Source organism: Ranitomeya imitator, chromosome 7 (assembly GCF_032444005.1).
Source record: "Ranitomeya imitator isolate aRanImi1 chromosome 7, aRanImi1.pri, whole genome shotgun sequence".
Lineage (NCBI taxonomy): Eukaryota > Metazoa > Chordata > Amphibia > Anura > Dendrobatidae > Ranitomeya > Ranitomeya imitator.
Window position 1 is genome coordinate 7971854 of NC_091288.1, and position 25706 is coordinate 7997559.

Here is a 25706-nt window from a genome sequence, read left to right on the forward strand (position 1 = left end):
ACAGTGTAGGCTGCTGGGAAAACTGGGTGACAAGTAGACGCCATGACAGCAGCCAAATGTGTCCCCAAAACATGAGGATGGACAGAAGCGGACGCTTATTAGCACCACGGCAGGGAAACAATAGAACCGGGCAAAAACAAATCTCCAGATCTCAGGAGTCTAATAATAACTTCACCTCAAGTATAAGAACTATCTGGGACCTTTCGTTACGGCGCACAGACTTGTGCAAATAGTAATTGTAGTAGTGTGTATATGTAAGTGTAAGGTGTTCAGGGGTCCCATATAACTGCGTGACCCCCAGACTCTGCTCCCGGGGCTGGGAACCTGCAGGCTGCTGAGTAGAGTGTCATTTCTTTACATTCAGTCACTCCATTCTTTGTAACCCCTGAAACCCTGCATTCAGGACAATGGAGGTGACAGTGGCTTTATTCTCATGTTAATCCTCAACAGTCCATACTGACAGTAACTGAGACAAGCCCCCAGCAAAAAAAAGACTCAAATATTTACCAGCCACTTAAGGGTTAAACAGTCTCAATAAAAAGGGGTCTGACACCTCCAAAATGTTAACTAAATCACTTATACAGGAAAGTAGGAGTCCTAGCTCCACTAAAGGTACCTTCACACATAACGATATCGTTAACGATATCGTTGCTTTTTGTGACGTAGCAACGATATCGTTAATGAAATCGTTCTGTGTGACAGCGACCAACGATCAGGCCCCTGCTGGGAGATCGTTGGTCGCTGAGGAAAGTCCAGAACTTTATTTCGTCGCTGGATCTCCCGCTGACATCGCTGGATCGGCGTGTGTGACCCCGATCCAGCGATGTCTTCACTGGTAAACATAGTGTTATTATACCTGTAGTGTTATTTCAAGCACAAATGAGGAGGGGTTGGGGGCCTCTTTAGAGTAGAAAAGGGCTCAGTGCACCGCGATGTCCCTAAATGTGCATGCTGAGCACTGTCATACATCGATTGTCAGCAGCCGGGCAAACGCTGCCTGCTGCCGATCACATAAGTGTCATTGCCGGCTCTCGTCGCTGGCTCCTGTCTGCGGTACAGTACTGAGCAGCAGCTGCAGACAGGAGCTGGTGAGCCGGACACTATGTGAGTGCAGCTGCAGGGCAGAGTCGCTGATTGTCACATCTTCATTGACAGCACTGAACTCAATCATTCTGCGTCTCCGCGAGGACACTGTAGTCACAGAGTGGCATCGCTGGCTCCTGTCTGCGGCTGCCGGCTGAGTAACATACTGCAGACAGGATTCACATGGCGATTCTTTAATATCCTGTACATGAACGTACACTTCGTAAGCTGCCATTGTCCTCGGCAGCACAACTCCTATTTACTCAAGATGATGCGCTGCCGAGAATGATGGTCTTTTGAGCTACTTAAAAGATAACTTTGTCTAGCAAATGACAATTTTTCTCGTGCATCGGATGATTGGCAGCCTGTTTACGCTGAAAGAATGTTCGTTTCAAAATCTTTTTTCAATTTTTCAGTATAAATGTATCATGCTGCATTTTGGTCAGTATTTTCCCTCAGTATTTGTAAGCCAAGACAAGGAACAGATCCAAAACATGGGAGATGTGCAAACCTCTCCATAATACTTTCTCTCTCTTCAGTTTTCTCAACTGGTTTTGGCAATAAACACTGACCAGACTATATGTGCGAATGAGGCCTCTCTTTGGATGTCTGCAAATACTCTGCCAATATCTAGGTCCAACTTTATCTGATGATTAATTTCTAACTAAATATTTATTGACAACTAAGCAAAATTTCCCTATTACAAATAAATAAGTCACCTGAATAGCTATAGTGTTACATCATAATATTCTGTGTGCAGTCACCACTAGGGGGAGCTCCCTGTATACAGAGATACATGATAAGATCCTGTCTGCAGCCACCACTAGGGGGAGCTCCCTGTATACAGAGATACATGATAAGATCCTGTCTGCAGTCACCACTAGGGGGAGCTCCCTGTATGATACATGATAAGATCCTGTCTGCAGCCTCCACTAGGTGGAGCTCCCTGTATGATACATGATAAGATCCTGTCTGCAGCCTCCACTAGGGGGAGCTCCCTGTATATGGAGATACATGATAAGATCCTGTCTGCAGCCACCACTAGGGGGAGCTCCCTGTATATGGAGATACATGATAAGATCCTGTCTGCAGCCACCACTAGGGGGAGCTCCCTGTATATGGAGATACATGATAAGATCCTGTCTGCAGCCACCACTAGGGGGAGCTCCCTGTACACAGAGATACATGATAAGATCCTGTCTGCAGCCACCACTAGAGGGAGCTCCCTGTATACAGAGATACATGATAAGATCCTGTCTGCAGCCTCCACTAGGGGGAGCTCCCTGTATACAGAGATACACGATAAGATCCTGTCTGCAGCCACCACTAGGGGGAGCTCCCTATATACAGAGATACATGATAAGATCCTGTCTGCAGCCTCCACTAGGTGGAGCTCCCTGTATGATACATGATAAGATCCTGTCTGCAGCCTCCACTAGGGGGAGCTCCCTATATACAGAGATACATGATAAGATCCTGTCTGCAGCCACCACTAGGGGGAGCTCCCTATATACAGAGATACATGATAAGATCCTGTCTGCAGCCTCCACTAGGTGGAGCTCCCTGTATGATACATGATAAGATCCTGTCTGCAGCCTCCACTAGGGGGAGCTCCCTGTATATGGAGATACATGATAAGATCCTGTCTGCAGCCACCACTAGGGGGAGCTCCCTGTATATGGAGATACATGATAAGATCCTGTCTGCAGCCACCACTAGGGGGAGCTCCCTGTATATGGAGATACATGATAAGATCCTGTCTGCAGCCACCACTAGGGGGAGCTCCCTGTACACAGAGATACATGATAAGATCCTGTCTGCAGCCACCACTAGAGGGAGCTCCCTGTATACAGAGATACATGATAAGATCCTGTCTGCAGCCTCCACTAGGGGGAGCTCCCTGTATACAGAGATACATGATAAGATCCTGTCTGCAGCCACCACTAGGGGGAGCTCCCTGTATGATACATGATAAGATCCTGTCTGCAGCCTCCACTAGGGGGAGCTCCCTGTATACAGAGATACATGATAAGATCCTGTCTGCAGCCACCACTAGGGGGAGCTCCCTGTATATGGAGATACATGATAAGAGCCTGTCTGCAGCCACCACTAGGGGGAGCTCCCTGTATACAGAGATACATGATAAGATCCTGTCTGCAGTCACCACTAGGGGGAGCTCCCTGTATACAGAGATACATGATAAGATCCTGTCTGCAGTCACCACTAGGGGGAGCTCCCTGTATACAGAGATACATGATAAGATCCTGTCTGCAGCCTCCACTATGGGGAGCTCCCTGTATACAGAGATACATGATAAGATCCTGTCTGCAGTCACTACTAGGGGGAGCTCCCTGTATATAGAGATGCATGATAATATCCTGTCTGCAGCCACCACTAGGGGGAGCTCCCTGTATACAGAGATGCATGATAAGATCCTGTCTGCAGTCACCACTAGGGGGAGCTCCCTGTAAACAGAGATACATGATAAGATCCTGTCTGCAGCCTCCACTAGGGGGAGCTCCCTGTATACAGAGATACATGATAAGATCCTGTCTGCAGCCTCCACTAGGGGGAGCTCCCTGTATACAGAGATACATGATAAGATCCTGTCTGCAGTCACCACTAGGGGGAGCTCCCTGTATACAGAGATACATGATAAGATCCTGTCTGCAGCCACCACTAGGGGGAGCTCCCTGTATACAGAGATACATGATAAGATCCTGTCTGCAGTCACCACTAGGGGGAGCTCCCTGTATACAGAGATACATGATAAGATCCTGTCTGCAGTCACCACTAGGGGGAGCTCCCTGTATACAGAGATACATGATAAGATCCTGTCTGCAGCCTCCACTAGGGGGAGCTCCCTGTATACAGAGATACATGATAAGATCCTGTCTGCAGTCACCACTAGGGGGAGCTCCCTGTATATAGAGATGCATGATAATATCCTGTCTGCAGCCACCACTAGGGGGAGCTCCCTGTATACAGAGATGCATGATAAGATCCTGTCTGCAGTCACCACTAGGGGGAGCTCCCTGTATACAGAGATACATGATAAGATCCTGTCTGCAGCCTCCACTAGGGGGAGCTCCCTGTATACAGAGATACATGATAAGATCCTGTCTGCAGTCACCACTAGGGGGAGCTCCCTGTATACAGAGATACATGATAAGATCCTGTCTGCAGTCACCACTAGGGGGAGCTCCCTGTATACAGAGATACATGATAAGATCCTGTCTGCAGCCTCCACTAGGGGGAGCTCCCTGTATACAGAGATACATGATAAGATCCTGTCTGCAGTCACCACTAGGGGGAGCTCCCTGTATATAGAGATGCATGATAATATCCTGTCTGCAGCCACCACTAGGGGGAGCTCCCTGTATACAGAGATGCATGATAAGATCCTGTCTGCAGTCACCACTAGGGGGAGCTCCCTGTATACAGAGATACATGATAAGATCCTGTCTGCAGCCTCCACTAGGGGGAGCTCCCTGTATACAGAGATACATGATAAGATCCTGTCTGCAGTCACCACTAGGGGGAGCTCCCTGTATACAGAGATACATGATAAGATCCTGTCTGCAGCCACCACTAGAGGGAGCTCCCTGTATACAGAGATACATGATAAGATCCTGTCTGCAGCCACCACTAGGGGGAGCTCCCTGTATACAGAGATACATGATAATATCCTGTCTGCAGCCACCACTAGGGGGAGCTCCCTGTATACAGAGATACATGATAAGATCCTGTCTGCAGCCTCCACTAGGGGGAGCTCCCTGTATACAGAGATACATGATAAGATCCTGTCTGCAGCCTCCACTAGGGGGAGCTCCCTGTATACAGAGATACATGATAAGAATAAATACAATTCTGAGCTCATTCACTAGCATTGTCTTCTAAACTGGATGATTTTTTATATTACTGTATTTCTAAAAATGTTGAGACTCCATCATCAGTGTCCAATACTATCATACTGTCTAATGTGTTCCTGTATGTAATCCTATCATGTATGACTCTTATCATTTTAGCTACTGTATCTAGTTCTATCCTGTGTGATACTGAGCAGCTGTATCTAAGCTTACTGTGTGTGATACTGGCTGCTTATCTGCTCTCTCGCCCTAACACTGTCTTTTCAGCTGCTGTATCTAAGCCTCTGACCTGTGATACCTGCAGCTCTCCGTCCTCCTACGTATTACTGCACAATGCGGCGGCCATGACTCGGAGCCGTGATCGTGGGCCGCACTCTTGCCCCTGTGTATCGCAGTCGGTCACCGTATCCCGGGGTAAGCCGCTGTTTTATTAATGATCATTATGTGAGGATCCAGTAGATTTCTGTGACGTGTGTTAGACTAACATGTGAGAGCGACTGATGCCGCCGCCGCCCCGCGCTCTGCTGTATATTTTGGATTACCGGCCCTTATTTACTTTATTTTTTGGCACCGGCCGTTCGCAGGGAGCACAATATTTGTTTAAATTCTCTTTCATGCAGTGCATAGAAAAAATATCTTTTTTTTTCCTCCTCTCGGAATTCTCGCACAATGAAAGAGCCAGTTTATAACTCTGCACCCGGATCCCACCCTCAGCTCCACTGCAAAATAATATTTAGATGAATGTTCTCAGCCCCCCGGCCCCGGAGCCTCGCACCCAGAAACGACGGCTTTATTTAATCCAGAAATCTGCATCTTCTGCCTGTTTATCACCTTGTAAAACCTGTGATGGGAACAAATTATGGAGGGAAGTTGTCTGCGTTTTCATTTCATCTGGATACAAACATAAAAATAGGAATGTGCAGAAATAAATGAGACGCAATCATCATCCAAATGTATCAAAATAAAGCAAAAGTGTCTGATAATGATGTCAGGAAGCGCGGACTTCACTCCATGGGTTATTGTAGCTAGAATTGCTACAATTCTCAATACATCAATATGTCTGTCCGTATACCAGCCAGTATGACCGAAACATCCATCATGGTGCCAGGTCCAGCATTACTCATGGTCTCTATAAACTTTCATCTGCCCAATTTGCAAAAATCGCCAGCACATTGAAGGCCTTGGATGCTTTAATTTGCTAAGTTTTTGCTTAAAAGTCAGTCAGAAGGCAGAACAGTATTTTACCCATTTTTCCTCATTGTGGAGATTGCAAATCACTGAAACTGGAATCTTGCAGGTTAATTCCCTATGAAGCAACTTCCCTGTGTACATTATCTGCCACCACCACCACTCCAGCTCTACAAAGCTCTGATGGTTGGTTACAATGTTAAGGCTAAGTTCCCACAAGCGCCTAAAAAAAAAAAATCATCAGATTTTCATCCAAAAGAAAACAGACGATTATTCTTCCATTTCGCATTAATTTTTAGACATCAGCAATGAACAAAATTTACAAGACAAAGAACAAATTCCTACATTAATAACAACAATGTATCCTTAAAAATTAAAAATCTGATGCTATGTGGCTTCTCACTATGGGATCCAACTTTTTTGCATTTATAGACTTGAATAATCGCGTCTTATCTAAAATCCTGGACTGAATAACGGATACTGTAATATTGGTCCCTGTTAAGGATGATGATCTTTTGAGGACTTTTTTTTTTTTTTTTGGGGGGGGGGACTTTTCTGCACCCATTAAGTAAAGTAGGTTACTTATGTTTTTTTATAATCTGCAGCATGAAAAACGTACCAAAAACGCATCGTGTGACCGTAGCCAAACAAAAACATCATCTTGATTAACATTGGTCCGAGTGGTGCTGTCCGTTTTTTTCCACTGACATAACTCGGACCCAAGATATGGTCGTGTGAAAGTTCCCGTCATTGTACAGCGTATAATTCGGGAGTCCTGGCGAGCGTACACGAGAATGCTACTGCAGCAAAGCCTCAGATGTGAGGAGGTTTAGGTCACATAATAGATTCTCATTTATTGAAAACAAGCAGAGATCTTAGAAGATAAAGCTCAAAGAGAAAGTTGCTGAAGTTTCTGTGATAAAATGAGTATTTTTTTTTTACATAAATTGACACATTTTTAGACCACGTTCACACGCTCAGTATTTGGTCAGTATTTTGCATCAGTAGCCAAAACCAGGAGGAACAATCAGCGGAAAAGTATAAGGCCGGGATCACACGTACGCGAGATACGGCCGAGTCTCGCAGGTGAAAACCCAGCTCTGGCGCCAGCACTCCGGAGCGGAGCGTGCTGCCGCACAGCAATACACGGAGTAGCACAGCAATACACGGAGCCGCACGCTCCGCTCCGGAGTGCCGGCGCCAGAGGAGGGATTTCACCTGCGAGACTAGACTCGTCCGTATCTCGCGTATGTGTGATCCCGGCCTTATAGAAACCCGTCACCACGTCTGCATTTATCACCCGCTCCTGGTTACAAATACTGATGTGAAATACTGACCGAATACTGAGCGTGTGAACCGGGCCTATACTAAAAAAGCCGGAATCCGAAATCTTCAGCTCAACAAGATTTGACTCTTTGTGTCTCCAGTTCTGGCAACTTTAGTAACATCATCTGTGAGATGCAAGAAGCAGAGATTGTTACAGTGTGGGGCAGTAATGGGGGGCAGTCATGGGGGCTCCGTATGGAGAGCGGCTGGCCGTGATTTGATATCTTGGGAACCTTTTAATGGCCTGACTTGAACGTTCCTCAGAGGTGATGTCATGAAGACCTTGCAAGTCTATTCAAGTTTTTAGAAGACCTCAGGGACAATCGGAGGCTTCCAAACATATGCAGGAAAATAACACCCCCCTCCCAAAAACATTGCAGGGCTGTGGGTGATAACTTCCCCCACCAATTTACAAGGGAGCTTTCAGCTGGTTATGGCCCAAGGGGCGGCACATTTGCTTGATATATTCTTATTGCCCTATGTCAATGGCTGTGACATCATTTCATGGCCGTGCTGTATCTGTCCTGGCGCCCTGAGCAGGCTGAGCTGTAATGATGGTGGCGGTGATGTTGCTGCAGTCATGTGACCGCGGCTATGTAACGCCGTGTGCTATAAGGTGACGTTGCTGCAGTCATGTGACCGCGGCTATGTAACGCCGTGTGCTGTAAGGTGATGTTGCTGCAGTCATGTGACCGCGGCTATGTAACGCCGTGTGCTATAAGGTGACGTTGCTGCAGTCATGTGACCGCGGCTATGTAACGCCGTGTGCTGTAAGGTGATGTTGCTGCAGTCATGTGACCGTGGCTATGTAATGCCGCGTGTTATAAGGTGATGTTGCTGCAGTCATGTGACCGCGGCTATGTAACGCCGTGTGCTGTAAGGTGATGTTGCTGTAGTCATGTGACCGTGGCTATGTAATGCCACGTGTTATAAGGTGATGTTGCTGCAGTCATGTGACCGCGGCTATGTAATGCCGTGTGCTATAAGGTGATGTTGCTGCAGTCATGTGACCGCGGCTATGTAACGCCGTGTGCTATAAGGTGATGTTGCAGTCATGTGACTGCGGCTATGTAAAGCCGTGTGTTATAACCTGAGGTCTATGACATTCCACTCACGAAACTGCCGCCATATAATATTGGCTCAGGAATAAGGAAGATGCACGGTCTCGCTCATGGTGGTATTAGTGGTTGCATTTTTCCAAAGGATGAATATTCCGCCACTTATTACTAATGAGCGGCATACGATATATACAGGACATTATTACAGCAGGAAGGATCTTCAGGAAACTTTGCCACCATTCCCAGCAGATAAACTCAGCAGGTCCTTTATTGTCCTCATTCCTGGTCTTCGGTCCTTACTATGTCAGAGGGGCGGTCGGGAATGTGAATGAGACAATAATCGGTAATAATGCCGCTCCATAATAAATACCTGTCTACAATATGAAAAAAAAAGGAAAAGCCTTGTAACTTGGGGGCTGCATTCTGCGAGAGCTCGTAATAGGCGCCGGGTCCAGAGCCCCTGCTGCTCCGGAGTCATCATAGATCAGGTTGCAGCAGAGAAAATTTTTCAAATTCCTTTAGAAAATGACTTAAGAAGGTCACCCCTGCCCCAAAATCCCAGCAGGGTACCATCACTGCAAACCTGGCGTGCTATCTGCAGGGGTGGAGGACAACAAATGCTGCTCCCCTGCGCTGCACCGCGCCAGCCGGACGCTCTGATTGGTAGAAGCTCAGTCCTTACTTCATTCAGGGGAATATTCTGGGGGTCAGTCCTGGGACATCTCAGGAAACAAAGCCGCTAAGGGGGAAACGGAGAAACACGAATAACAGCAAATCATTCACTAAAAGGGGATTTACATCACAGCGGCTGAGCTCCCTGCGGCTGACGATGAAATCAAAGCCACAAGTTTGTGTACTTAAGACCAATACTGTAACCACAACAGCGCACCCGCTATCCAAACAATGTGTCCATCACCGAGGGCGCAAAACTGGATCATAAGACGTATGGAGGGATCCGAGACCAGCAACACTGAGAAGATCAAGAAGATCTGCAGCAGCTAAGGCATCCGTTCACACTGAGTTCATCACCCAGAACCCCCAATGATCAATTGTTTTCAGCTCTGACAGCATGTAAGCAATGAACGGAGCCGGATCAGCACAGCTCCGCACACTATGTATTGACGGCTGCTCTGAACTGCAGCTCTGCTCCTATTGAAATGAATAGGAAATGACTTGTAGTACCTGAGAGTGGCCACTACATGGTGTGTGGCGCTGTGCTGACCCGGATCCGTTCAGTGTTCACATCCAGTAGACCATAATTAGGGTAAGTTCACACTAAGTGTCTTTTCAGCGTTTTTGTCTGCAGCAAAACCTGATCTTTTGGCAAGAAAGAAGCTGCAGAAAAAAACAAAACATGTTTTCCTTGTGTTTTTTTTTTTGCTGCATTTTTGGCATTCTAGATTTGTCTCTTGTGTATGCTGATAAAGTTTACTGTTGAAAAAAAAGGCCTTTTCTATAGAATTAGGTTTTGGTACAAAAAACGCAGCAAAACCTGATACCTGCGTTTTTGGTGAGTTTTTTGATTATTTTTTTCAGCACACATTCATTTCAATGGGTGAAAAACGCTGAATTAAGTAACACTGTGCAAAAAAACAATGCAAACCACAAAATCCTGGTGACAAAAAAATACAAGCTGTGAGCAGGAGATTTCTGAAATGTCACAGACTTTGCTGATACTGTAAAACACAGATGAAAATTTGCATAAAAAAGCTGCAAAAATGCCCAGTGTTAAATATAACAGAGCGAGTGCAGAACTGGAGTCTGGGGCCCTACACTATGGACAATATAACACACCGGGCAGGAGCCCCATACTATAAATATCAGGCCCTGAATATAACACACCGGGCAGGAGCCCCATACTATAAATATCAGGCCCTGAATATAACACACCGGGCAGGGGCCCCATACTATAAATATCAGGCCCTGAATATAACACACCGGGGCAGGGGCTCTATACTATAAATATCAGGCCCTGATTATAACACACGGGGCAGGGGCTCTATACTATAAATATCAGGCTCTGAATATAACACAGGGCAGGGGCCCGGGGCTCTATACTGTAAATATCAGGCCCTGGTTATAACACACGGGGCAGGGGCCCAGGGCCCTATACTGTAAATATCAGGCCCTGGTTATAACACACGGGGCAGGGGCTCTATACTATAAATATCAGGCCCTGATTATAACACACAGGGCAGGGGCCCAGGGCTCTATACTGTAAATATCAGGCCCTGGTTATAACACACGGGGCAGGGGCCTATACTGTAAATATCAGGCCCTGGTTATAACACACAGGGCAGGGGCTCAGGGCCCTATACTGTAAATATCAGGCCCTGATTATAACACACAGGCCCGGGGCCCTATACTATAAATATCAGGCCCTGATTATAACACACAGGCCCGGGGCCCTATACTATAAATATCAGGCCCTGGTTATAACACACGGGGCAGGGGCCCAGGGCCCTATACTGTAAATATCAGGCCCTGGTTATAACACACGGGGCAGGGGCTCTATACTATAAATATCAGGCCCTGGTTATAACACGGGGCAGGGGCTCTATACTATAAATATCAGGCCCTGAAAATAACACACAGGGCAGGGGCCCTATACTATAAATATCAGGCCCTGAAAATAACACACAGGCCCGGGGCCCTATACTATAAATATCAGGCCCTGAATATAACACACAGGGCAGGGGCCCTATACTATAAATATCAGGCCCTGAAAATAACACACAGGCCCGGGGCCCTATATTATAAATATCAGGCCCTGAATATAACACACAGGGCTGGGGCCCGGGGCCCTATACTGTAAATATCAGGCCCTGATTATAACACACAGGGCAGGGGCCCGGGGCTCTATACTGTAAATATCAGGCCCTGATTATAACACACAGGCCCGGGGCCCTATACTATAAATATCAGGCCCTGATTATAACACACAGGCCCGGGGCCCTATACTATAAATATCAGGCCCTGATTATAACACACAGGGCAGGGGCTCTATACTATAAATATCAGGCCCTGATTATAACACACAGGGCAGGGGCCCTATACTATAAATATCAGGCCCTGAATATAACACACAGGGCAGGGGCCCTATACTATAAATATCAGGCCCTGAATATAACACACAGGGCCGGGGCCCTATACTGTAAATATCAGGCCCTGATTATAACACACAGGGCAGGGGCCGGGGCTCTATACTATAAATATCAGGCCCTGAATATAACACACAGGCCCGGGGCCCTATACTATAAATATCAGGCCCTGAATATAACACACAGGGCCGGGGCCCTATACTGTAAATATCAGGCCCTGAATATAACACACAGGGTCGGGGCCCTATACTATAAATATCAGGCCCTGAATATAACACACAGGCCCGGGGCCCTATACTGTAAATATCAGGCCCTGAATATAACACACAGGGTCGGGGCCCTATACTATAAATATCAGGTCCTGGTTATAACACAGGGCACGGGGCCCGGGGCCCTATACTACAAACCTTCTCTCGGTCGCTACCATACAGTGCGGGTTGTGAGCAGCGAATCTTCCTATTTATGCCGAATACGTTTGATCTGGATACAGTAAATATTTACAGATTCTATAAGACAATAAACACAAATGTTACAATTCGTCTCCTCACATTATAATTTCCCGCAGACTCTGGATTTCTCTGAACCTTTCTTCTCCAATGTTTCTGGCGTTCGCAGCCTTCCTCCCTCTCGCTTGCTCTGGGCTCATTTGTATCCAGCCCACTGCCGCCACATTCACATCCATCCTGTTTTCACTCCACGATTGTGCAGGATTAAGTCTAAAACAAACTTTCTTCACAATCTCCCAATCCCTGCACAAAATGTTCTTAACAGCGACAACTTCAGTGCAAACAGAAGACATGTGCCGTCGCCCCAGGGTCCAGCAGCCACCCTGGATCCTCGGCCTGCACTCGCCCCTGGGGCACTTAAACAGTTAACATGTGATGTGAGCAATGCTCAGGGCTGGAGGAAGTGATTGTCTCTGATGCACATTCCTCTAACCCTGGATGACTCTCGGCTTTATCACTGAGGTCTCCAGCTGCTCAGCTCCAGACTTGACCCTCAGTTCTTCTTCCTATCTCCTATCAGTATTTCCCTGAAGAGCAGTCCCTCAGATAACACCTCTGTCTTCAGACTATTGAGGAGTGATGAGGAGTCTGAGCTTCTCACCTTCCCCACATAATGTGGCAGATACATAGTTACATAGTTACATAGTTATTAAGGTTGAAGGAAGACTATAAGTCCATCTAGTTCAAGATAGCGCCGAGCACTAGCACAACTGCTGCTTATATCTCAGAATGGACTGTGCACAGAAATGTGTCCATCATACCTGGAATGTTTCTTGCAGAAATTTCTGTGACTATTCCTCCCATTCAACATATAATATAACCATTTCAGAAAGAGCAGAATGTATCAGAATCCATGATACTTCACAGGAATAGTATGAAAATGGGAACAGGACTTATAAAATGGTTCTGCATCAATATAAGCAAGTTCTGATAGGAGAGCTTTGGAAATGTGCTCACGCAGCTCAAAATACAGCTCTAATTTATGGGGACAGAGTCTGTGTGTTCTCCAGGTGTAGATTCTTAGTGCAGTCCCTGGGTATGGGGAATATAGCTGGCATCTCTGGGTATGGGGCATGGAGGTGGCAGCTCTGGGTATATGGGGCATGGAGGTGGCAGCTCTGGGTATATGGGGCATGGAGGTGGCAGCTCTGGGTATATGGGGCATGGAGGTGGCAGCTCTGGGTATATGGGGCATGGAGGTGGCATCTCTGGGTATATGGGGCATGGAGGTGGCATCTCTGGGTATATGGGGCATGGAGGTGGCAGCTCTGGGTATATCGGGCATGGAGGTGGCATCTCTGGGTATGGGGCATGGAGGTGGCATCTCTGGGTATATGGGGCATGGAGGTGGCATCTCTGGGTATATGGGGCATGGAGGTGGCAGCTCTGGGTATATGGGGCATGGAGGTGGCAGCTCTGGGTATATGGGGCATGGAGGTGGCAGCTCTGGGTATATGGGGCATGGAGGTGGCAGCTCTGGGTATATGGGGCATGGAGGTGGCATCTCTGGGTATATGGGGCATGGAGGTGGCATCTCTGGGTATATGGGGCATGGAGGTGGCAGCTCTGGGTATATCGGGCATGGAGGTGGCATCTCTGGGTATGGGGCATGGAGGTGGCATCTCTAGGTATATGGGGCATGGAGGTGGCATCTCTGGGTATATGGGGCATGGAGGTGGCAGCTCTGGGTATATGGGGCATGGAGGTGGCAGCTCTGGGTATATGGGGAATGGAGATGGCAGCTCTGGGTATATGGGGCATGGAGGTGGCAGCTCTGGGTATATGGGGCATGGAGCTGGCATCTCTGGGTATACGGGGCATGGAGGTGGCAGCTCTGGGTATACGGGGCATGGAGGTGGCAGCTCTGGGTATACGGGGCATGGAGGTGGCAGCTCTGGGTATGGGGCATGGAGGTGGCAGCTCTGGGTATATGGGGCATGGAGGTGGCCGCTCTTGGTATATGGGGCATGGAGGTGGCAGCTCTGGGTATGGGGCATGGAGGTGGCATCTCTGGGTATATGGGGCATGGAGGTGGCAGCTCTGGGTATATGGGGCATGGAGGTGGCCACTCTGGGTATATGGGGCATGGAGGTGGCAGCTCTGGGTATGGGGCATGGAGGTGGCATCTCTGGGTATATGGGGCATGGAGGTGGCATCTCTGGGTATATGGGGCATGGAGCTGGCATCTCTGGGTATATGGGGCATGGAGGGCATGGAGCTGGCATCTCTGGGTATATGGGGCATGAAGGGCATGGAGCTGGCATCTCTGGGTATATGGGGCATGGAGGTGGCAGCTCTGGGTATATGGGGCATGGAGGTGACAGCTCTGGGTATATGGGGCATGGAGGTGGCAGCTCTGGGTATATGGGGCATGGAGGTGGCAGCTCTGGGTATATGGGGCATGGAGGTGACAGCTCTGGGTATATGGGGCATGGAGCTGTCACACTTTCGTTAGGTTTTGCTCATCTGTTCTGGCTCCTTATGGCTTCTCGGTTCTTGGCATCACACAGATTGTAAACTTTGCAACAAACTTCTCCCAACTATATAATGAGGGGCAGGAGACGCGCTCGCACCAGGAGACTATTCACACAGTGAGCGGCTTTACCCCCAGCATTGTGCTCCACATAAAGGAGGATTGTGTCATTGTCCCTGCGGCATTGTCTGCTCCTCTGCGGCTTCTGTCACTGAGCTGCGACCCCGGCACATGAATAAAGGGGGCAATGCACAGGGGACAATGGGGCAAATACTGACCAGAGAGAATCGGGGGTCCATGAAGCAGCGAGATCTCCACAGAGGGGCACATGGCAGGACGGGGCCCCCAATAATGGAGCGGCAGCCCCCCATACAGCACAGAGCATTAGCCATGTACAGGGCAGTGAGGGGCATATAGCACTTACCTCAGGGGTAATAATCCTCGGGAACAGCAGGCATGGGGGTCCCGGCAGATCAGGAGGAGGGAGCCATGGTCAGAGCTGCCAGCAGCCGGGATCCATTGGGGTTCAGCCCAGGGGCCCCCAGAACAGAAGCCAGAAAGAGCGGAGCAGAGGGGTCCAGGCTCCGGGGGTCCAGGGAGGGGTCGGGGAGGGGGTCCTCAGTCCGGGGAGGGGGTCCTCAGTCCGGGGAGGGGGTCCTCAGTCCGGGGAGGGGGTCCTCAGTCCGGGGGTCGGGGAGGAAGCCCCGGATTGTCGGGGAGCGCAGCCTGCAGCAGCCTGAAGTCCCGGGGAAGTTGAGCGCAGAATAAAGTTTGGAGCCTCCTCCCCCCAAACTGTGTCACTGCCCCCCTGACTGGAGTCAGATGATCTGAGCCCATTACTTCAGCCCGGACTGATCTGTTTTCAATCTTCCCTCCTCCTCCTCTTCCCTGACCCCCCCTTCCCCCCTCATCACCCCTCCCTGCCCCCCCTCACTGCATCCATTTGCTGCTCCGGATGGGAATGGGGCTCATTAAAGTCCCAGCTCAGGCGCTGAGGGGTTAACCCTGCATGGATGACGGGGGTGATGGTGGTGTCTGCGGGGGATCCTCTGCACAGCCCCCCGGTACAATCATCACTGATCAGACCCTCGTCACCGTCTGACACGGAAAGTTTCCCCGATTTGTTACATTGTTGCAGCCTCCGGTCCAATCAGGATGATTCTCTGCTCATCTGGAAATTGCATCCAGCTTCACTCAGAGTAAATTATTGATCCGGAGTGATCGTTCCACCATGAAATTGCCGCAGGATTTGATGCTCGCCCTGTGTTGCGGTTTTAACACGTTTTCTTCCTTGTAGTTTACTTTGTATTATTCGCATTAATTGTATCTAAAGCTGCATTTACGCTCCGCACAGTTTGTGGTTTCTGGGGGAATTTACTGTGCAGTTTATTTGTGGTCTGATCAATCTATTGTTTCTGCGATACGTGCGGTTTTGCTGCGCATTATTAGTACTCATTTCCACTTGCGAGAAAAAAAACTGTCCGTAATCTGGATCGAAAAAAAGGGATGAAAAGTATGCGATTGTCATGCGAGTTCAATGCGATTTTTTTAATCGCACCAACCGTATGACATCCGTATGCAATCCGTTTTTTTTCTCTGCAACTATTTTTATACAGTCATTTACAGGACCATTTACAGTGTTCTATGCCACAGAATGGTGAGGTATCCGTAAAAAACGGACGGAATATGGATGGTACGTATTCCGTGTGTTTTTTTTTCTCGCACCCATTGACTTGCATTGGCGAGTCTCGTCCGAGAACCGCAGCAATACGCAGCATGCTGTGATTTTTTTTCTCTGTCCGATTTCGGCTGAGAAAAAAAAATCGCAAATGAAAAGACACATAATGAATAACATTGGTCCAAGTGCAATCTGATTTTTTTATCGGATTGCACTCGTCCGTTTTCCTCGCAAGTGGAAATGAGCCCTTAGAGTGACTTTCTGCCGCTATGTGTGAACAGACCCTAAAAATAAATTCTTTACTTCTCTACAATAAAACTTGTGGACTGATGTGAAGATGCAGCGATTCTTCCCCAACCGTCCATGTCTGGCGAGGTTTTATGCTGCAGAAGTCGTGCATTTGTTTTCCGCGTAGATCCATATATGTGGCGGCTCAGTCCTCCCCTTACAGAAAGGTTATACGTCCGTGGGCACATGTGGATTCTGTAGATGAACCCTATACGAGCACTGGGACCCTACTGACATCTGCCATTGGTGTATTGGACGTGTGTTGGTATCTGGATAAAACTGCGTCATTATTTGGACCTGATTGGTTGACACCAAGTATTTGCATTCCAACGCCGGCTGCCCAGTACTGACCATTGTTCTCAGAGGAAGTCTCAAAGAAGACCCCTAACCTCCTTTATGGGGTCAGGTCATTTGCCCATTGGCTTCCAGGCAAGGATTGGATTCACCATCTAATGTGATGTGCCACACAAGTTCACAGTCCTATCAGGCAATCGTCTGGTCCATTCCTGTTGCCACTAAAATCTGTCATAAAATGTCAGAAGGCTTCAGGAAAAATTTGGATAAATCGTTATCCTCTTGATATAACCTCACTACAACAATTTTAATGTCATATTAATGAGCGTAAACTCTTCATACTCAGGGTCTGTATCTGGTATTTCTGTTTATCTCGCAGTCAAGAGAATATGAAATGCACTCCAGAGATTAATAGGCCCTGTCGGAAATTAAATGAATATTGTGATATTATATTTTTCACATGTACAGCAGGTAAAACACACACTAAGGAAGTACTTCTGCTCACAAAGAAATAAGATAAGATCCTGTCTGCAGCCACCACTAGGGGGAGCTCCCTGTATATAGAGATACATGATAAGATCCTGTCTGCAGTCACCACTAGGGGGAGCTCCCTGTATACAGAGATACATGATAAGATCCTGTCTGCAGCCACCACTAGGGGGAGCTCCCTGTATACAGAGATACATGATAAGATCCTGTCTGCAGCCACCACTAGGGGGAGCTCCCTGTATACAGAGATACATGATAAGATCCTTATCATTATTAGCGTGCCCTAAAAACTCATTTGTTCAGACTGGCCTACCGCCTCAATGCATTAACCTAACGATCCCTGTGTGGCCTATACTAAAAAAAAAAAAAAAAAAATTAATTAACTGGTTCATGCAGCTTTACATGAACACCCAAGCCTTACACTATGGCTGGTCCGAATAACTATAGCAATTGTTACCATCCACCTCTCGTGTCTCCCCTTTTCCTCATAGTTTGTAAGCTTACGAGCAGGGCCCTCACTCCTCTTGGTATCTGTTTTGAACTGTATTTCTGTTATGCTGTAATGTCTATTGTATGTACAAGTCCCCTCTATAATTTGTAAAGCGCTGCGGAATATGTTGGCGCTATATAAATAAAATTATTATTATTAAAATTATTATTATCCTGTCTGCAGTCACCACTAGGGGGAGCTCCCTGTATACAGAGATACATGATAAGATCCTGTCTGCAGTCACCACTAGGGTAAGCTCCCTGTATACAGAGATACATGATAAGATCCTGTCTGCTGCCACCACTAGGGGGAGCTCCCTGTATACAGAGATACATGATAAGATCCTGTCTGCAGTCACCACTAGGGTAAGCTCCCTGTATACAGAGATACATGATAAGATCCTGTCTGCAGCCACCACTAGGGGGAGCTCCCTGTATACAGAGATACATGATAAGATCCTGTCTGCAGCCACCACTAGGGGGAGCTCCCTGTATACAGAGATACATGATAAGATCCTGTCTGCAGCCACCACTAGGGGGAGCTCCCTGTATACAGAGATACATGATAAGATCCTGTCTGCAGTCACCACTAGGGGGAGCTCCCTGTATACAGAGATACATGATAAGATCCTGTCTGCAGCCACCACTAGGGGGAGCTCCCTGTATATAGAGATACATGATAAGACCCTGTCTGCAGTCACCACTAGGGGGAGCTCCCTGTATACAGAGATACATGATAAGATCCTGTCTGCAGCCACCACTAGGGGGAGCTCCCTGTATACAGAGATACATGATAAGATCCTGTCTGCAGCCACCACTAGGGGGAGCTCCCTGTATACAGAGATACATGATAAGATCCTGTCTGTAGTCACCACTAGGGGGAGCTCCCTGTATACAGAGATACATGATAAGATCCTGTCTGCAGCCACCACTAGGGGGAGCTCCTGTATACAGAGATACATGATAAGATCCTGTCTGCAGCCACCACTAGGGGGAGCTCCCTGTATACAGAGATACATGATAAGATCCTGTCTGCAGTCACCACTAGGGTAAGCTCCCTGTATACAGAGATACATGATAAGATCCTGTCTGCAGCCACCACTAGGGGGAGCTCCCTGTATACAGAGATACATGATAAGATCCTGTCTGCAGCCACCACTAGGGGGAGCTCCCTGTATACAGAGATACATGATAAGATCCTGTCTGCAGCCACCACTAGGGGGAGCTCCCTGTATACAGAGATACATGATAAGATCCTGTCTGCAGCCACCACTAGGGGGAGCTCCCTGTATACAGAGATACATGATAAGATCCTGTCTGCAGCCACCACTAGGGGGAGCTCCCTGTATACAGAGATACATGATAAGATCCTGTCTGCAGTCACCACTAGGGGGAGCTCCCTGTATACAGAGATACATGATAAGATCCTGTCTGCAGCCACCACTATGGGGAGCTCCCTGTATACAGAGATACATGATAAGATCCTGTCTGCAGCCACCACTAGGGGGAGCTCCCTGTATACAGAGATACAAGATAAGATCATGTCTGCAGCCACCACTCGGGGGAGCTCCCTGTATACAGAGATACATGAAAAGATCCTGTCTGCAGTCACCGCTAGGGGGAGCTCCCTGTATACAGAGATACAAGATAAGATCCTGTCTGCAGTCACCACTAGGGGGAGCTCCCTGTATACAGAGGTACAAGATAAGATCCTGTCTGCAGCCACCACTAGGGGGAGCTCCCTGTATACAGAGGTACAAGATAAGATCATGTCTGCAGCCACCACTAGGGGGAGCTCCCTGTATATAGAGATACATGAAAAGATCCTGTCTGCAGTCACCGCTAGGGGGAGCTCCCTGTATACAGAGATACATGATAAGATCCTGTCTGCAGTCACCACTAGGGGGAGCTCCCTGTATACAGAGATACATGATAAGATCTCGTCTGCAGCCACCACTAGGGGGAGCTCCCTGTATACAGAGATACATGATAAGATCCTGTCTGCAGCCACCACTAGGGGGAGCTCCCTGTATACAGAGATACATGATAAGATCCTGTCTGCAGCCATCACTAGGGGGAGCTCCCTGTATACAGAGATACATGATAAGATCCTGTCTGCAGCCACCACTAGGGGGAGCTCCCTGTATACAGAGATACATGATAAGATCCTGTCTGCAGCCACCACTAGGGGGAGCTCCCTGTATACACAGATACATGGTAAGATCCTGTCTGCAGCCACCACTAGGGGGAGCTCCCTGTATATAGAGATACATGACAAGATTCTGTCTGCAGCCACCACTAGGGGGAGCTCCCTGTATACAGAGATACATGATAAGGTCCTGTCTGCAGCCACCACTCGGGGGAGCTCCCTGTATACAGAGATACATGATAAGATCCTGTCTGCAGTCACCACTAGGGGGAGCTCCCTGTATACAGAGATACATGATAAGATCCGGTCTGCACTCACTACTAGGGGGAGCTCCCTGTATACAGAGATACATGATAAGATCCTGTCTGCAGCCACCACTAGGGGGAGCTCCCTGTATACAGAGATACATGATAAGATCCTGTCTGCAGCCACCACTAGGGGGAGCTCCCTGTATATAGAGATACATGACAAGATTCTGTCTGCAGCCACCACTAGGGGGAGCTCCCTGTATACAGAGATACATGATAAGGTCCTGTCTGCAGCCACCACTCGGGGGAGCTCCCTGTATACAGAGATACATGATAAGATCCTGTCTGCAGTCACCACTAGGGGGAGCTCCCTGTATACAGAGATACATGATAAGATCCGGTCTGCACTCACTACTAGGGGGAGCTCCCTGTATACAGAGATACATGATAAGATCCTGTCTGCAGCCACCACTAGGGGGAGCTCCCTGTATACAGAGATACATGATAAGATCCTGTCTGCAGCCACCACTAGGGGGAGCTCCCTGTATATAGAGATACATGACAAGATTCTGTCTGCAGCCACCACTAGGGGGAGCTCCCTGTATACAGAGATACATGATAAGATCCTGTCTGCAGTCACCACTCGGGGGAGCTCCCTGTATACAGAGATACATGATAAGATCCTGTCTGCAGCCACCACTAGGGGGAGCTCCCTGTATACAGAGATACATGATAAGATCCGGTCTGCACTCACTACTAGGGGGAGCTCCCTGTATACAGAGATACATGATAAGATCCTGTCTGCAGCCACCACTAGGGGGAGCTCCCTGTATACAGAGATACATGATAAGATCCTGTCTGCACTCACTACTAGGGGGAGATAAGATAAATTGACATGTTGCGGTCTGGAAAGACACTTTTCATGTCCAGGTAAGCCGCGGGCGTCTCTGGATGCATAGTGGGCATGGGATTTCTTGAAATCCCATCCATTAAACTGTAACATCTCGATGCTGCAGGTTGGACTCTGCGGAGGTACAAAGCGTTCAACTCACATTCACGTTCATTACTAATGAACATCTGGATGATTCTGTGAATGATTGGGAGAAGGTGCTGTGGTCAGATGAGACAAAAATTAAGGTCTTTGGCATTAACTCAACTCGCCGTGTTTGGATGAAGAGAAATGCTGCCTATGACCCAAAGAACACCATCCCCACTGTCAAGCATGTAGGTGGAAACATTATGTTTTGGGGGTGTATATCTGCTAAGGGCACAGCACTACTTCATCGCATCAATGGGAGAATGGATGGAGCCATGTACCGTAAAATCCTGAGTGACAACCTCCTTCCCTCCGTCAGGACATTAAAAATGGGTCATGGCTGGGTCTTCCAGTAAGACAATGACCCAAAACATACAACCAAGGCAACAAAGGAGTGGATCAAAAAGAAGCACATTAAGGTCATGGAGTGGCCTTGCCAGTCTCCAGACCAGAATCCCATAGAAAACTTATGAAGGGAGATGAAGCTCCGAGTTGCCAAGTGATGGCCTCAAAATCTTAATGATTTAGAGATGATCTGCAAAGAGGAGTGGAGCAAAATTCCTTTTGACAAGTGCGCAAACCTCATCATTAACTACAAGAAACGTCTGACTACTGGGCCTGCCAACAAGGGTTTTGCCACGAAGTATTAAGTCTTGTTTGCCAGAGGGATCAAATACTTATTTCTCACTGCAAAATGCACATAAATGTATATAATTTATACAATGTGATTTTCTGGATTTTATTTTTGATATTCTATCTCTCAATGTTACAATTAACCTACCCTTAAAATTATAGACTGTTCATGTCTCTGTCAGTGGGAAAACTTACAAAATCAGCAAGAGATCAAATACTTATTTCCCCCAACTGTATCTATTATACTGATATACTATTTTCGCCTTTGGATGATGGATGCCACTGTCATGGCTGTGGAAGTGTATTCATTGAAACTAAGCTTTGACTTCTGTAAAGAAGCACCGAAAAACTACATTAGTCCTCTGCCTGCTATGTTTATTTGCACTCTGTTACCATGTGGACTCATTGGTCAGCACTGGTGCTGTGTACACAAAACTAAAGAGGATTTTCGTTAGGACAACTTGCACCATTTTTATTTCAGATGTATTGGGACAATGAAATGTTCACCTCTGCTTTGGTAAAATAAATCCAGAAATGAAATGTCTCAATGTATCCACATATCAGACCGAACCCATCAGAACCATTCAGGGATTGTTGCTTTCTGCTATTGATCTGACGGCGGACCTGCGGCTTGGGCTCATTTCCGTCATCCTCGTGTTTCTTGAACGTTATGTATTTGCTGTTACCGGAAGGCGCTGGACTCGAGGATATTACTTTCTGGCAGATACTCGGGAATCTGTCTTCACTTGCTGACTTTCCCATCTCATTAATGTAGAAATACTTTTCCAGGAGGAGCCGCGCCCGGGATGATCGTTCCCAGATCCGCGAGAACAGGAATCTCGTACTTTCCTGATAACGGATCAGCTGTCCTGACCTAGTGGCAGACGGTTGGGAAACCTCCAGGTGAACATAGGTGGGAGAAGGAGATTCTGGCAGGGCCCTGAGTATGTGGCCGAGGCCGGTCAGTGATGGCGCAGGCTCAGCTCCTGAGCGCGCACCATCAATGTGCCATACATCATGTACCAAACATTTAGGCGTCATTCACACATTCAGTGTTTGCTCAGTATTTACAGCAGTATTTGTTTCAATATTCTTATTATTTTAACATTTTTATATATATACATAAAATGGAAAAGGGGGCAAAGGTAAGGAAAGGCACATTATATATTGGGTAGGAATATAGGGAAAAAAAGGAAAGAAGGAAAAGGAAACATTATTTATCTGAGGCAAACTGCTTGCTTTATAGGAGATTTAAACAAGATTGAAAAAAAACCAAAACCCTACATATTAAAATGGGAAAAGGACTTGAAATGATCTTTCTCTGAGGATCAATGGGAAAAAGGAATCGGCTCAACATATTCCTCCTGTATTTATCTCTTTACATCAGTATTAGTAGCAAAAACCAGGAAAGGAACAATGGAAGGAAAAGTATAATAGACACTCGTCTGCATTTGGTAGAAGGGGTCATAGCACAGAACTGCTTCTCCAGCTTCATCTCACACACATAGGATCTTTCTGACTGCCACTACATGATCAATCAATGTATACAGAATTCTAATGCTCATATTTAGTTATTTATTATTTGTATGCACTATTCTCCCCCTAGTGGTGACTGTATAATCTGTATGTAGTGAGCTCCCTCTAGTGGTGACTGTATAAATCTGTATGCAGTGAGCTCCCCCTAGTGGTGGCTGTATAAATCTGTATGTATTGAGCTCCCCCTAGTGGTGACTGTATAAATCTGTATGAAGTGAGCTCCCTCTAGTGGTGGCTGTATAAATCTGTATGTATTGAGCTCCCTCTAGTGGTGGCTGTATAAATCTGTATGTATTGAGCTCCCCCTAGTGGTGAGTGTATAATCTGTATATACTGAGCTCCCCTAGTGGTGGGTGTATAAATCTGTATGTATTGAGCTCCCTCTAGTGGTGGCTGTATAAATCTGTATGCAGTGAGCTCCCCTAGTGGTGACTGTATAATCTGTATGTAGTGAGCTCCCCCTAGTGGTGGCTGTATAAATCTGTATGTATTGAGCTCCCTCTAGTGGTGGCTGTATAAATCTGTATGTATTGAGCTCCCCCTAGTGGTGAGTGTATAATCTGTATATAGTGAGCTCCCTCTAGTGGCAGCTGTATAAATATGTACGTTGTGAACTCCCTCTAGTGGCGGCTATATAAATCTGTATGTTAGGAGCTCCCTCTGGTGATGACTGTATAAACTTGTAGTGACCTCCCATTTATGGTGACTGTATAAATCTGTATGTAGTGAGCTCCCCCTAGTGGTGGCTGTTTAAATCTGTATGTAGTGAGCTCCCTCTGGTGGTGGCTGTATAATCTGTTTATAATCAGCTCCCCTTAGTGGTAGCTGTATAAATCTGTATGCAATAAACTTCCCCCAGTTGTAACTGTATAAAGTATTGAGCTCTCTCTAGCGGTGGTTGTATAAATCTGTGTGTACTGAGCTTCCCCTATTGGTGAGAATAAGAGGCAGAAGTCCGGATAATGAGGGGCAGAAATCTGAAGAATAAGGGGCAGAAATCTGGAGAATAAGGAGCAGAAATCTGGAGAATAAGGAGCAGAAATCTGGAGAATAATGGGCAGAAGTGTGGAGAATAAGGGACAGGAGTGAGGAGAATAAGGGGCAGAAGTCTGGAGAATAAGGGACAGGAGTGAGGAGAATAAGGGGCAGAAGTCTGGAGAATAAGGGGCAGAAGTCTGGAGAATAAGGGGCAGAAGTCTGGAGAATAAGGGGCAGAAGTCTGGAGAATAAGGGACAGGAGTGAGGAGAATAAGGGGCAGAAGTCTGGAGAATAAGGGACAGGAGTGTGGAGAATAAGGGGCAGAAGTCTGGAGAATAAGGGACAGGAGTGAGGAGAATAAGGGGCAGAAGTCTGGAGAATAAGGGGCAGAAGTCTGGAGAATAAGGGGCAGGAATCTGAAGAATAAGGGGCAGAAATCTGGAGAATAAGGGGCAGAAATCTGGAGAATAAGGAGCAGAAGTCTGGAGAATAAGGGGCAGGAGTCTGGAGAATAAGGAGCAGAAGTCTGGAGAATAAGGGGCAGGAATCTGGAGAATAAGGGGCAGAAGTCTGGAGAATAAGGGGCAGGAGTCTGGAGAATAAGGGGCAGAAGTCTGGAGAATAAGGGGCAGGAGTGTGGAGAATAAGGGGCAGAAGTCTGGAGAATAAGGGGCAGAAGTCTGGAGAATAAGGGGCAGAAGTCTGGAGAATAAGGGGCAGAAGTCTGAGAATAAGGGGCAGAAGTGCGGAGAAAAAGGGGCAGAAGTCTGGAGAATAAGGGGCAGAAGTCTGGAGAATAAGGAGCAGGAGTCTGGAGAATAAGGGGCAGGAGTAAAGGGGCAGAAGTCTGGAGAATAAGGGGCAGAAGTCTGGAGAATAAGGGGCAGGAGTCAAGGGGCAGAAGTCTGGAGAATAAGGGGCAGAAGTCTGGAGAATAAGGGGCAGGAGTCTGGAGAATAAGGGGCAGAAGTCTGGAGAATAAGGGGCAGAAGTCTGGAGAATTAGGGGCAGGAGTCTGGAGAATAAGGGGCAGAAGTCTGGAGAATAAGGGGCAGAAGTCTGGAGAATAAGGGGCAGGAGTCTGGAGAATAAGGGGCAGGAGTCTGGAGAATAAGGGGCAGGAGTCTGGAGAATGAGGTGCAGAAGTCTGGAGAATAAGGGGCAGGAGTCTGGAGAATAAGGGGCAGGAGTCAAGGGGCAGGAGTCTGGAGAATAAGGGGCAGAAGTGTGGAGAATAAGGGGCAGAAGTCTGGAGAATAAGGGGCAGGAGTCTGGAGAATAAG

At 47.5% G+C, this 25706-nt stretch overlaps 1 protein-coding gene across 3 annotated transcripts in view; it reads right to left on the reverse strand.

Annotated features, from left to right (window-relative positions):
- The window catches only part of GLI2 (GLI family zinc finger 2), a 138599-nt gene extending 123170 nt beyond the window's left edge, over nucleotides 1-15429 (reverse strand). For all 3 annotated transcript variants that reach the window (XR_011314606.1, XM_069732642.1, XM_069732641.1), the window contains exon 1: nucleotides 15029-15429. The gene's annotated coding sequence lies outside the window, so the exon portion shown is untranslated. The remainder of the gene's footprint in view (nucleotides 1-15028) is intronic.
- Between the last annotated feature and the right edge of the window lie 10277 nt (nucleotides 15430-25706).